Consider the following 14987-nt stretch of genomic DNA (forward strand, 5'->3'; position numbering starts at 1 on the left):
GTGTGTATGTATATCTATATATATATATATATATATATATATATATATATATATATATATATATATATCTATATATATATATATATATATATATATATATATATATATATGTGTGTGTGTGTGTGTGTGTGTGTGTGTGTATATATATATATATATATATATATATATATATATATATACATATATATTGTGTATGTATACATGTGTGTATATATATATCTAAGAATGAAGTGAATCAGCTGTAATGACACACATAACCAAGATACCAGTGACCAAACAGCAGAAGCAGCCACTAGGTCAATAAAGGTCCGTCCTCCCCACAAAATTTCATTCTAGGTGTATAAAATAAGCGTTTTATTGTCAAACACAAAATATGTTTAAATACAAGAGACCTGATTTAGCGCTTTTGTTTCAGTCACATGAAACTTCATCAGAATAATCATCTTTATGACATCATTCTACATAAAATGAAGCAGACTGAATAGGATTGGTCCACAAATTGAAATTAGAACATACATCATTAATTATCCAAATGTATTAAAGCCACATACTCACTACACCAAAACATTTAAAATCCTGTTGTTGTGTCTTTTGGCTTTTCCCGGTTAGGGGTCACCACAGCGGAACTCCGGTTCGCTAATGATTGGCAGTAGATTTTTATGTGCTGGCTTGCCAGGCCTAACACACAACCTTCAACGAAGGAACGCCCATTCACGCATGTCGCCACACAGAAGACGCATTTAAAATCCTGTATGGTACTTAAAATACAAAAATCAATATAAAAATCTAAAATGTATGCTTAACAAACACAATGCTAATTCTATTGTGTATGAATAAATATATACATAAATAAGTGTGTACATACATTTTTCATACAATCGTTCTCATTTTCAGGACTGGTACAATAGATAAATGATAGGTGGAATTCATGAGCATTTTCTAGTCTGCAAAGGAAACTATTGATGGCAAACATGATATACAGCTGAATTTCCTTTAGCATTCATGTGTTATGATGTGTTATGTGCCATTTCATTAAAAACATTATGAAAGGAAATCAAAAATATTTTATATATATATATATATATATATATATACACACTACATGTGTGTAGCACACATCTTACATTTATGTATAGAAAAGTGTGTGTGTAGTGGAGAAATAGATTATATGCATGTAAGTGTGCATGTGTGTACACACATATACAACCAGTGACACTTCACCTCCCAATCTGTAGTCTGTAGTTAGGTAAAGTTAAAGTATCTGTATTGTACAGTGCAACCACCACAACTGTCTTTCTATTAATTTGGTATAAAATACTCACTTTAATGTATGTGTACTGCACAGTGTAGTTAATTCATTGTTTTAAATCTTGAGGTATCTCTTATAAAGTTACAAAGTTAAGTAATTTGCTTTAGTAGATGTCTTGCACATTTTCATAATAACTTTGTATATGTGACCAGACCATGCAAATATTCTCCATGGGTATCCATTGAAAAGGGTGTTTCTGTCTTTCCATACATTGGTCATCCAAAACTTCTCCAAACAATGAAGGATGCTGGTGGTATTTAAACTTTAACCACCTAAAGAAGAGTGACATCTTACAGGAAATAGAGTCCCTCCTAGACCAATTCCTTCAATCTCTAAGCTTCAACACACTCCCAGTAGACATTATTTGGGCTTCCACAAAAACAATGATCAGAGCATTACCTTATTAGTAAAGCTTCTTACTACAAAAAATAACTACTAGCAAAGAAACAACCATTAGAGACAAAATATCTAAACTAGAGTTAGAATTACAAGCAAACTATACTCAAGAATCAGAAAAAAAGTACCTAATTACAGGAGAAACTTCTTTCTTTACATGCAGAGAATCTTTCTTTCCAAGAAATTAAAGCTTTAGCCAACTATTCTGAATGGGCCCAATTTCCCCTCTAAATTCTTAGCTAGACTAATAAATCAAAGTAAACCTTCCCCCACTATCTCTGAAATACCATACCAAGGTAAATCATACCACAATACACAAGATATACTCAAACTTTTCGAAACTCTATATTCCCAACTCTGTAGCCCTCTTGACTCTCCATTTGATAAGTCAGAGTTAGAACTCTTTTTAAAACAGTTAACCTTCCCTAAGCTGAATAAAGAACAATAAGACATTATTTCCAATAATTTCACGCAACAAGAAATTACTCTCGCAATTAATAATCTAAAGTCTAACAAAGCCCCTGGCCCTGATGGCTTCACAGCATAATTCTATAAATGGTTCACCCCCAAAATTTCCAACATCTTACTTCAGCTATTTAATTATATCATCCAGTTCGGAATTAGTGACGTACACCTAAACGCATCTAAAACAAGCTTTATCCCTAAGCTAAACTCTGACAATAAAAATCCCTGGAATTAATGGTCGAGTGGCACTCGAAAGACATGCGTGAATGGGCATGCCTTCATTGAAGGTTGGGCATCAGGCTGGAACCTCGGCACTGTAAAAATCTACTGCCAATCATTAGTGGTCCGGAGTTCCGCTGTGGCGACCCCTAACTGGGAAAAGCCGAAAGAAGAACAACAAACAATCTTGATATGAAGATCTTTGCCACCATTCTAGCTAACAGACTAAATCTGTCATCACTAATATTATATCACCCGAACAATCAGGTTTTATTCTTCATAGGCAAACAATTGATCACACACTTACCTTAGATGGCATGATATCTATTTCTACTCTCGCCCAACCCACTATTTACACCCTAGCTACTGATGGATCTAAAGCCTTTGACCAGCTATGGACAGATTTCCTGTTTGCTATTCTTCCATACTTTAATATACCTAATCCATTCATCCACACTATTAAAACTCTTTACTCTAAGGCACACACCATTTTACAAATAAATAATCAGATATTCTCCAGGATTGACATTAAAAACAGAGCAAGGCAAGGATGTCCTCTATCTCCATTTCTATTTAACCTATTTATTGAACCCTTATTTCTATTAATTAATCAGAAAAACTTTCACCACATCCCTTTACTATATAATGCCAAAATCCCTCTATCAGCATATGCCGATGACTTAAATCTATACTATTCTCTATCTAACTTGGATATTTAGAAAATTCTGTCCTCCATAGATGCCTTCTCTAAATTTTTCAATTACAAACTGAACCTTGAGAAATCATTAATCTTCCCTATTAACATTTATACCCTAAAACCCTATGGACTTCACATCTAAAGTCATCAGTATTAAACAACACACATGCAATATCTAGGAGTCTCATTTTATCAAGACTCTACCACATACTATTATGGTAATATCATTAAATTGTGGTCAAGTAAAAAAAATGATCTCAACAGATGGGTGAAGCTTAAACTCCCTTTCCTAGCCAGAATAGCCATTATCAAAATGAACATACTTCCCAGATTCCTTTATATATTCAACGCAGCTAACACTGTGATACATAAATTCTTCAAAACCATACATTCATCTCTATCAAAATGTATATTGTCCCCCAAATCCATCAGAATTAGTTACAAAAAGCTATCATACCCAAAAGAAAAAGGGGGTCTTGGCTTACCAGATTTCAAATTATACTATGAAATTATTAATTGTAGAAGAATAATTAATATACCTATGTTCTCCAAGAATTCTACAAGCTGGTATCCAACATGGGTTAAATTATATTATAACTACATTAAATCTCTTAACTTCAATCCTAAAGCTCTCCACTTACTTAATAAGGAAAATTTGAACAAAACCACTTTACATATTTCCCTAAAATCTAAAGTAATGAACCTATAAAAACTTTTTAATTCCCTAAACTTGGCTCCTGCCTTCAAAACCTTACAACCAATTCACCTTAATCCTAACCTTAAGTTAAACAAGAGTATGATTAACATGGATCAGTACCCCCTCTTGAAGGATAAATATATTGCTGACTTCTTTCCTTTCAAACAGGACTCTATATCTAACATGAGGAGCAAGATGAAGCTCTCCAAAAAATACACAATCATATTAAGGCAAATTAAGGAGTTATGCCACAAATTTCTGGAAGAACCCACTCTGACCGTAAATGATATCTCTTCCTGCAAAACCCTCTGGAACATATTCCTCCTCAGGAAAAAAATTATCGCATGCACATAAATACTTATTACGTCCATCAAAACCCTTAAAGAATTCATTCATTCCAACTACTGGCTGAAACAAGACCCCTCGATCACTTCCAATCAAATATCCAAAGCCATGCAAACGTACTCCAGATTTATACCCTTTAAAAATTTTAAATATACCCAATTATGCTAATTAATAATACATATCTCACCCTTTCCATATTAAAGAAAATATATCACATTTTTTCTCCCCAATTTGAATTCTGCCTCAATCAAATAGCTGACCTTCTCCATATCTTTTGGAGCTGTAAATGCTCCTATAAACTCTGGTGTGCTTTAAGGGTTCAACTAGAAAAAATGGGTTACGAGAAAAAAACTTTATCATGGAAATTTACCCTTTTACACATTCCTCTCCCGGGATTGTCAAAGTTACAACTTCGTATACTAATTTCTCTTTTTATGTTAATGAAGTATTATATCACACACAACTGGAAAAACAGGGCTTTACTATCATGGGAAGGGTTTAAGCATCTCGCAATCAATCATTTAACTGCTCATAAGTATTTGATTTACACTTTGAAACTGCAACCATACTTCAAGAAGTTTTGGAAGATGTTTGAATACATATTATTGTGAAGTCATTTATCTTGTACTATATGGTATCATTTCTGGGCAAAGTGAGATTTTATATAGTTGTGAAATTTGTACATAGTTATTAGTTGTTTTTTGCAATTTGAAATTTCTAAAATGAATAAAGAGAATTAAAAAAAAGAAAAGGGGTTTATTTTCTATTTGGACTTCCCTGGTAAAAAAAATGTAAATAAGTAAGCAAATCAACACTGGGAGTGATGAGACTGAAGTTGCAGGCTCATGAAATAGGCCTGCTGTTTTTATTTCCACTTTAGTCTGAAATCCTGTGATACTGGAACACTAAATAGGCCTCTTATAATATTCAGTTCCACATCCTCTAGACATGTACAGGGAAGGCATGATATGGCTAAACTACCAAGGAAAGAGACAGTGAAACACTGAGACAAGGAAACCAAACACTCCATTTTTCATTAATCAGTTTAACCCTAGGTCCTTGATTGTGGCATTCATGCATTACATACATTAATATGGTAAACAGTACTAAGTAAGGAAAACAAGTGACATATGAATCGAATAGAAAAACACAACACAACACAAAGAGCAGACAAGTTGTGGCTAATGTGTAGGAAAGACAGGAGTCAAGGTGATGCAGCAGTTTGTGTGCAAAGCTAGGAAAAACAGTGGGAGAAAATGGGCTTGCCAAAGTACACTAAATTGCTTCTTAAAATATTAAGTGCATTAACATACCATGCTTCCTAAGACTTGTATTTAATGAGAAAATAAATGATGAGCAGACATTCTTGAATTTGTGCAGTGCCTTTTTTTTTTTCATTGTACAAGGGAAATGTAGACTCATGTGCAATATAGTGTGAATGGAGCATTTTTATTTGATGGCCATTTGTGTTTGTCTCATTGGCATGACCTGTGCTTATGCTGGTCACCCAACTGTTGTTTTCTAGTCCAACAATTGTGGAGTTTGCCGGGGTAGAGAGGCATTAGTGGGTGGCCAGAAGACTAGCTTTGTTTAGTAGCGATAAGCATTCCTAAAGTAGCTTTGCACATCATATCACAAGATATGGTTATTAGGCAGACAAACTAGGGAACTATGCAAACACCAAAATACATATATATATATATATATATATATATATATATATATGACAAACAAATGTAAAAAAGTACATGAGCAAGAGAATATCACTCATGTCATTCCATGTAGTCAACTGTGGGGAAGTGTGCTGAAAATACAATGCAATGGAGCAGGAAAAGACAATGTTTGTATGTTAATACATTACCACTGAAATTATGACTAGAAAAGAAAATTACAGAAAGCTATGAATTTCTTTGGTCACTTACTGAAACGTACAGCCACCAAAGCTAATAGACTGAAAAAGCATAACACAGAAACAGTACTGTAATATTTGTGATATGTACTGAAAAAAAGGGATGGGAAATAGGTTCATACAAATTTGGGGAGTGTAGCCCAAATTCTCAATTGCTACAAAGCACTGCCTGGTTAAGTGACTTTTTCAAGGTCACACAGTAGGAAAATGAAGATGGAAAGATTCAAGCCATGTACACTTAGCAGTGGAAGCACAACTTTAGCTCTCTGCACTTACTGCCAGACATATCACAAGTTCAGTTACAGGAACATGAATGGGTTGCTGAATGCCTCAATTCACTGAGGATTGCAAACACCAGGAGTGCAGTTTCCTGCAAAACGTACAGAGTAATTTCTAAGTCTTAAGGAGACCAGAGGGTAAGTAGCACTTGTGCCATTAACAAGGAGTCAGTTTTGCTGAAAAACGAAAGCAGAAAAAAAGAGTTATTCAAAGGTTAGGAATAGAAAGTTGGTAATATCTGGCTGTAGAATTACAGAAGAGTATAGTAAGGAGAAAAAGAAGATAGTTAAAAAAAAAAGAACTAATATACAACTAGGTTTGCCACCTATCCATTTTTTCCAGACTATCAAGAAATCAAACTGATTGTCCGGTAGTCTGGAAAGGGTCTACTTCTAAAACTCAAAAGCTCACTTACCCAACTTTCAAAAGACTGAGAAGAAAAAAACAAACCGCCAGAAGACCAGCCACTCGGAACATCAACATTTCACTGCAGGTAAGTAACTCCTTGGTCAACCTGGCAAAAAAACTAAAACTGAAACAAAGAAAACCCACCCATTTGGGAAGCTTTGCCCCTACACCTCCCTAACTATATATACCAACTCCAAGATTGCACTACTGTGGAGGTAAGGGGCAAAGGTCAACATGCTGGCCAAGCAGTTACTTAACTGTAGTGAAATGTCAGTGTTCCAAGTGGTTGGTCTTCTGGAGTTTCATTTTTTCATCTCGCTCTTTTGAAAGTCGGGTAAGTGAGCTTTCAGGTTATAGAAGGGGACCCTGTGGAAAACACTGTACAAACTCCGGGTATTCTGTTTCAAAAAAGAAACAGACTATTGAAGTTTGTTAAATCGGTGGATTTACTATGCTTTTTTACAGAAAAACAGTAAATCGGCAGAAGAAAGGCATCAGGAACAGAATAAAAAACGGCATTTCCCATCGCTTGACACCAAAAACACTGGGACTGGGGAATAGAATTATTTTCAAGTCCTTTAACTGTATCGTGTAATTATCAAGGAGTAATGCTTATAGAAGAGTGATTTTCATGTACTTTAACAGATCATGTTAGAATAAAAAGAAAAGATAGAAAATATAATGCTACCTAAGAAAATTGTTATCCAAAGTTAAGGAATAGAAAGTTGGTCATATTTTGTTTGGAAACTTACAAGGGGAAACAAGAACATAACAGTTATAAAACAAATGAAAATAAAGCATTTTCAACAATGTTCAGGTAAAAATAAATAAATAAATAAATAAAAATAAAAACAAAAAAATATTTCCACTGTAGGCACTGGGGAACAAAATTATTCTCAAATCCCTTCTTTTCCATTAGCAGTTGTCACACATGAAACTGTAAGGATTTCTTAAGTGCAGTGACAGTTGTACCAGCTAAGAAACAATTGGGAGAGGGGATTGACAGTTCATACTGGACTACAAATGGACAGTTTGAACAAAGGCTTGCAATGTAGCTACATTTTTTGGATGCAGCTGTATAACTCCTTAGTATAGTGTAAAATGGGCTCTGAGACAAACATAAATTAGCGTCACTCCAGTAAAAAAAGCAGTCTTGTTACTGAACATATATAAGATGACATTGACTGACACAAATCCCATTATACGTTTATGGCATGAGAATACAGCACCATCTCCTTATGTCTAGCATGGCTCATATAAAGCAGACTTGAAATGGATTATGGGAAAAAGAAAAGGATGAAGAAAAATCAAGATCACATTGATATGTTAAGCCCCATTGGCAGCCATTTGTGAAAAACATATATCTATAATTCTAGAAGAAGCACTCAAGAGTGATCCTGAAATGTTAAAACAGCCCAGAAAACAAAGATTGGAAAAAATGTAGTTCTAAGGTGGAGTTTTCCTTCAATTATGTCAGAAAATTAAGAACTAATAACCAGTAATTTTTGGAGCTAGTCCCCAATAATACTGTCTACTCTAAACCAAAGCAAATGGCTAATATCCTAGTTGACAAGTTTAATACAAATTTTACTCCATACACAGTTATAGCTGTTCCACAGATTCCACAGTCCCAGCCATCGCCTTTAATTATTATGGAACAAGTCCTCCCAACCATCTCAAAAGCTAAGAATGCCTCATCCATGGGCTATGATAACATACATGGCTTATTGCAACCCCATATTTATAGGTTCATAGGTTCATAGGTTCATACTAGGCTATCTACCCTAGGGCATTTATAAGCCTAGCCAGAGTGTGTTTGGCTTTCGCCACCCATTTTAAATGAATTTTGCTATGCCATTTTTCGAGGTTAGTATACTGTGCCTCTGTCTAACAGTGACACAGAAGTGATACCCGGGGTAAACCTACAATCTCCCATCCACTCATCAAGATTCCTCTTGAAGAGAGTCATTGAGGGACTCTGCCTAACCTGGACTGGGATTTTATTCCAGAGTGAAGGGAGCTTCTGGGTTATGAATCTGTCCCCCCAGCATGTCCTATTTATTTCAGTGCTGAGGTTCAAGTCTCTCGAGCGCGTAACTTGATGGGATTTGGATTTTCTGAGGTGCAGCATGTCCATTAATTCTGGGTTGGACATGGCTTTATATGTCAGGCACAGATCGCCTCTGAGCAGGTGGTATGCCACTGAGTAGAGCTGGAGTTTCTTTAACCGGGCAGCGTATGGTATCTGTTTTAGCCCTTTGATCCTCTTGGTGAGGTACTTTTGGAGTCTTTCCAGTTGCTGCAGGTGTCTGGTAAGGTACATCTCAAAAGGGGCATTGTACTCAATTATGGGCCTGATGAGGGATGAGTAAAGAGGCACGATGACCTCCCCTGATCTAGGTGTGAATCCCTTCATGATTAGGTGGGCTATATAAAATGTTTTTCTAACCACTTTGGTCACGTGGTTTTCAAATGAGAGATTGCTATCAACTTGGGTCCCCAGGTCCCTAATTACTTCTTCCGTACTTAATGGATTACCACCTATGTGGTAATTTGTGGGCACTTTGTTTTTGCCAAAGGGGGTGACTATACACATTTTGGAGTTTAGCTTGAGGCCATGGCTCTGGCACCAGTTGTCTGTTTCTATGAGGCCCTTTTGTAGGATACTTGTGTCGGCTGGAGAGTCGATTATGGTGCCTAGTTTGCAGTCATCTGCAAACTTGGTCAGCCACAGTCCTTCCGTGTTGGCCTGTACCTCCGAGAAATATATACCGAACAAGAGAGGTCCCAGGACTGAGCCTTGTGGGATGCCACTTGTAACTGGTTTGGAGTCTGACATGGCTCCAGCAATTCTAACCATGTGGGTTCTGTCCTTGAGCCAGTTTGCAAACCCATCTAGTGACATAGGGGTTTATATTTAAGCTGGTGAGCTTATCTATAATGCCCGAGTGGGGTATTGTATCGAAGGCTTTTGCGAGGTCCAGGTAGGCTGTGTGGACCACCTTCCCCTCATCAATGGCCTTGGTGACTTTTTCAAAGAAATCAACCAGGTTTAAGAGGCAGGATCTGCCCTTAACAAAGCCGAACTGGGTAGGATCCAGTGTCTGTAGGTCCCCAATATCTTTATTTATGAGGTCCATGATGATCCTTTCCATAGCTTTGCAGACCAAGCTAGTCAGGCTTATGGGGCGATAGTTTCCAGGATCCGTTGAGGCACCACCTTTGTGGAGAGGGACCACTGTTGCTGTACGCCACTCTTTGGGTACATATCCTGTAGTAAGGCTGAGATTGAACAATAGTTTTATGTTTGGGTTTAGCTCTTCTTGGAGTTCATGTAGGACGCAGCCCGGGACACCGTCTGGTCCCATTGATGCTGTGTTTTTTGCTTTGGAGGGGGCGGCTCTTACCTGACCATCTGAGATGTCAGGGGGGCAGCACTCTGCTGGGATAGATATTTGCCCTTTTGGTGGGGAGGGGGGGGAGACGTTTGCGCTGAACCTGTCAGCTAGGATGTTGGCAATGTCTGTGGGTTCGGTGTATTTTTTGTCATTTTGGACTAATTCTGAGCATATCTGGGAATTCCCATCCAGGTTCCTAACATAACTAAAGAAAGCATTGTGATTATCCTTAGTGTCCTGTGCACTTTTTCTCTCGAAGCTGGCCTTAGACAATTTTATGAGTGCCCGTAGTTTTTTGCTAATACTGATCAGAGATGCCTTCCCTTTTTGGGATTTTGCTCTATCATGTAGTAGCTTCCTCCTTCTATTGTATAGTTTGTTTATGGCTGGGGTCCGCCAGACAGGATGGCTGCCTTTGGAGGATTGGGTCTTGGTTTTATTTGGGATTGCATGATCCATGCATTCCTGAAGGTGTTCATAGAATGCGTTTATAAAGGATTCTGCGGTCTGGGCCGTATTTTCCACAGGCCCGGGGGCTTTGAAGGATTCCACCTCGGTTTTGAGGAGTGTGAAATTTGCTTTAGAGAAGTTTTTCACTGTGGTTTTCTGGGCAGGGGGTGGGGTCGGGATGTGAATATCCAGTGAGATTAGTTTATGGTCTGATCTTACCAGTGAGGGATACACTTCTGGTCTGGAGCATAGAGCCCCCATGTTGGTGATGATCAGGTCCAGTATGTTTTTCCCTCTTGTGGGAGTGGTAACAAGTTGTTCCATAGCATTTGAGTTTATAAATTCTAGGAATCTTTGGGCTAGGGTGTTGGAGCTAGAGTAATGCTCCCAGTCTATGTTTGGGTAGTTGAAGTCCCCAATATAATGGTGTTTGGAGAGACCTTCATATTTTCCAGTGTTCTCAGGAAGGCACAGTGGGGTTCCTGGGTTTGGGAGGGTGGTCTGTAGCAGGCTATAAACTGGAAGGCAGTTTTACCCACTGTTAGTTGCACATGGATAGTCTCTGATGCTTTGTGCTGTGCCACCAACCTGGAGGTGTGGGTATCTTTGACGAATATTGATACTCCCCCTCATTTTGTGGTTCGGTCCAAGTTTTGGGGCCGAAAAGCATGGTATGAGGTATAACCTGGTAGTGCTGGGATGCTCTCAGGAGCCTTGAACCAGGTTTCTGTTACTGCACAGATATCGATGTTCTCCATGCTAAGGAGAGTTTTGAGTGCATGCATCTTGAGGTTTAGACTTCTGGCGTTGAATAGCATTACTCTTAGTTTCTTATCCCTTGTGATACCTATGGAGGTGGGTTTGTCTTTTGAGCCTTGTTTAAAAAAGGCACTATGGGGGTGGCAAGAGCCTTTGCCAATATCCAAAAGCCCAGGGGTGACAGGTGCAAGCCATCCCTAGTGAAGCATTGTGGCTTGTCGAGCATGTCATCCCAGGCTGACAGGCATTGGATCCCCTTTGAATGACACCAATACTTAAGCCAATTGTTGAAATTGATCATCTTGTCTTCATATTGTGGCATCATTCTTGGTGAGGGTAAGATGCTACTCAAGTTCAGGGTCATACCGGCCTGGGCTACATGCTCAGAGAGCTCCTCTATGTCTCTTTTCATGTAGTCCAGGGAGGTACGTCTCAGGTCATTCACACCAGCATGGACAATGACTGAGTCATATTTGTACTTGTCCTGGAGTGACCTGAGTGCTTGTGTTATGTGGCGGATCCTAGCGCCTGACAGGCAGCTCACCGTGACCTTCTCCTTGTTCATCCTGGTGAGCGGGACGTCAGTGTGCCTGACGATAGAGTCACCTATTACAAGTGTATCAGGTGTGTTGTTTAGCCTTAAGGGCTGTGACTGTTCGGCACACTGGTTTTGTGAGCTATGTGTTGCACATGTTTTGTTTTGGGGTAGCGGTTGCTTGGGTGTCTGCTTTGGAGGTCTCTGCAGCTTAGGCAGATTTTTATTTAGAGCCTCCGAGTATGTTTTTGTGTTTATGTGTTTGGTTTGCTGTTGTGGTAGGTCTGTGTGAGACTGGAATTGTAGTGAGTGTGGTTTCCTTCTCCTCCTGACTGGTTACGCCAGTACTGAGTTGAGAGAGCTTAGCCTCCAGTTTGGCTATATGGTTGCATCTCTCACGTGTTGGAATTTGTTGGGAGGAGGAGAGGGTTGTCTGTGTACATGAGGCAGTTGTAACATTGCCTCAAGATTCCCAGATTCACCAGCTGGACTGGAGAGGAGATTGACAACTGACCTTTGGACATGCTAGAATAGTATTGGGAATTCCTTTATAATTGAAAAAAGGGCCAACGGGGAACAAGGTACTCAAGGGGAGTTTGTGAGAGTGTAGTGCTTTTAATTTTTTAGTGCTGACTTATATAATTGCTTTAGTGAGCAAGTGCCAGGCTTTAGAGTGGGAATAGGGTGTTTATTATGAGAACTAGATCATTTCTAAAGGAAAAAGTGAAGAGCAGACTTTGTGGAGCCGAGAATTGTTTAAACCCAATTAAGTGGAGCTGCCCGATGCTGCGCTATGCGCAAAATCGTGCAAAGCCACGCCAAAGCGGGTTTTATACAGGGGGACTTGAAAGAGCTAGAAATTGGCCCAAAATGGCCAATAGACTACCAGATTCTTGTGCTGGGAACACTCCTCCAGGGATAGATAGGCTGCTCTAAGCTCCCCACTGCCACTGGTGAACAAAGAGGCCTCCCTTTATCCAAGAAAGGAAATGGGCAACACAGGAACTTTCCAAAAGTCCAGAATACAGCAAAGCCTGTATTTGGACTACTCTAGGTCAGGAAAGATGGGAAACAAGGATCATTTTTTTTTTTTCTTTTTGCAACAAACAGCAGGAAAATGCAATAAATATGTAACACAGGCTAGCGCACTTGAGTGTGTAGCCTCAACAGGTAAATGCAACAAACAGGACAAACTTTAAAAGTGCAGGTGCAAAAACAACTTTAAACAGTTTAAAACAGTTCAAGAAGCAGAAATACTTGCAGTTTAGCTAGATTGGACAGTCGCCCAGGTAGTAGCAGGAAAAAAACACTTTTATCAGGTTAGCAGTCACTCTTTTAGCCTCTCTGCTGCTAGCACCACTCTGCAGGACCACGAGGAGCTTGGCTGAGTAGTAACAAGCACAAAAACCGCACCAAAGCGGGTTTTATACAGGGGGACTTGAAAGAGCTAGAAATTGGCCCAAAACGACCAATAGACTACCAGATTCTTGTGCTGGGAACACTCCTCCAGAGATAGATAGGCTGCTCTAAGCTCCCCAGTGCCACTGGTGAACAAAGAAGCCTCCCTTTATCCAAGAAAGGAAATGGGCAACACAGGAACTTTCCAAAAGTCCGGAATACAGCAAAGCCTGTATTTTAACTACTCTAGGTCAGGAAAGATGGGAAACATTCTTTTTTGCAACAAACAGCAGGAAAATGCAATAAATATGTAACACAGGCTAGCGCACTTGAGTGTGTAGCCTCAACAGTTATATGCAACAAACAGGACAAACTTTAAAAGTGCAGGTGCAAAAACAACTTTAAACAGTTTAAAACAGTTCAAGAAGCAGAAATACTTGCAGTTTAGCTAGATCGGACAGTCACCCAGGTAGTAGCAGGAAAAAAAACACTTTTATCAGGTTAGCAGTCACTCTTTTAGCCTCTCTGCTGCTAGCACCACTCTGCAGGACCACAAGGAGCTTGGCTGATTGGTAACAAGCGCAAAAACCACGCCAAAGCGGGTTTTATACAGGGGGACTTGAAAGAGCTAGAAATTGACCCAAAACAGCCAATAGACTACCAGATTCTTGTGCTGGGAACACTCCTCCAGGGATAGATAGGCTGCTGTAAGCTCCCCACTGCCACTGGTGAACAAAGAAGCCTACCTTTATCCAAGAAAGGAAATGGGCAACACAAGAACTTTCCAAAACTCCAGAATACAGCAAAGCCTGTATTTGGACTACTCTAGGTCAGGAAAGACGGGAAACAAGGATAATTTTTTTGTTTTTTTTTCTTTTTCGCAACAAACAGCAGGAAAATGCAATAAATATGTAACACAGGCTAGTGCACTTGAGTGTGTAGCCTCAACAGGTAAATGCAACAAACAGGACAAACTTTAAAGTACAAGCGCAAAAGCGCACTAAAGCTGGCTTTAAAGCAGGGGGTTAGAAAGAGATAGGAAATGGCCCAAAACGGCCAATAAGCTACAAGTCACTGGGCTGGAACCACTCCTCAAGGGACAGATAGGCTGCTCAGAGCTCCCCACTCTCACTGGTGAACAAAGAAGCTTCCGCCTATCCAAATAAGGATATGGGCAACACAGGAACTATGACACAGCCCAGGGATCAGCAATACCTGAAGACTGGACTATTCTAGTTCAGTAAAGGTGGGAAACAAGGATTTTTTTTTTTTCTTTTTTTTTTTTTTTTTACAAAGTAGCAGAAATTAGGTACAGAAACATAGTAAATGCTTTAATTCGGCTAGCACACTTGAGTGTGTAGCCTACCAGTTAAACTAAGCAAAAACAAACTTTAAAAGTGCAAAAAACTCAGAAATACAGGCAGGAATGCAATAAAACAACTTTGCAGAGCTTATTTAGTTAAATAAACAGAGAAGTCTATATATACAGAAAAGCAGCTAAAACACACAAACACTTCAGATGCAGTGCAACCTAGAGCACTTGAGTTGTAGCAATATTAAGGCAATTACAGTTATAATAAATGCTCTGAAATATACTCTATATTTCCAAAATGTTTGAGAAGCACAGTCAGAACACAAGGAGATTCAGGCAAAAAAATGTTTTTTTTTTTTTTTTTTTTGAAAGGGAAAAAGGAGAAACAGAAGGCCTTATCCAATGTTCTCT

The sequence above is a fragment of the Protopterus annectens genome, chromosome 11.part0 (assembly GCF_019279795.1).
Source record: "Protopterus annectens isolate FY-2018-M chromosome 11.part0, PAN1.0, whole genome shotgun sequence".
In the NCBI taxonomy this organism is placed as follows: domain Eukaryota; kingdom Metazoa; phylum Chordata; order Ceratodontiformes; family Protopteridae; genus Protopterus; species Protopterus annectens.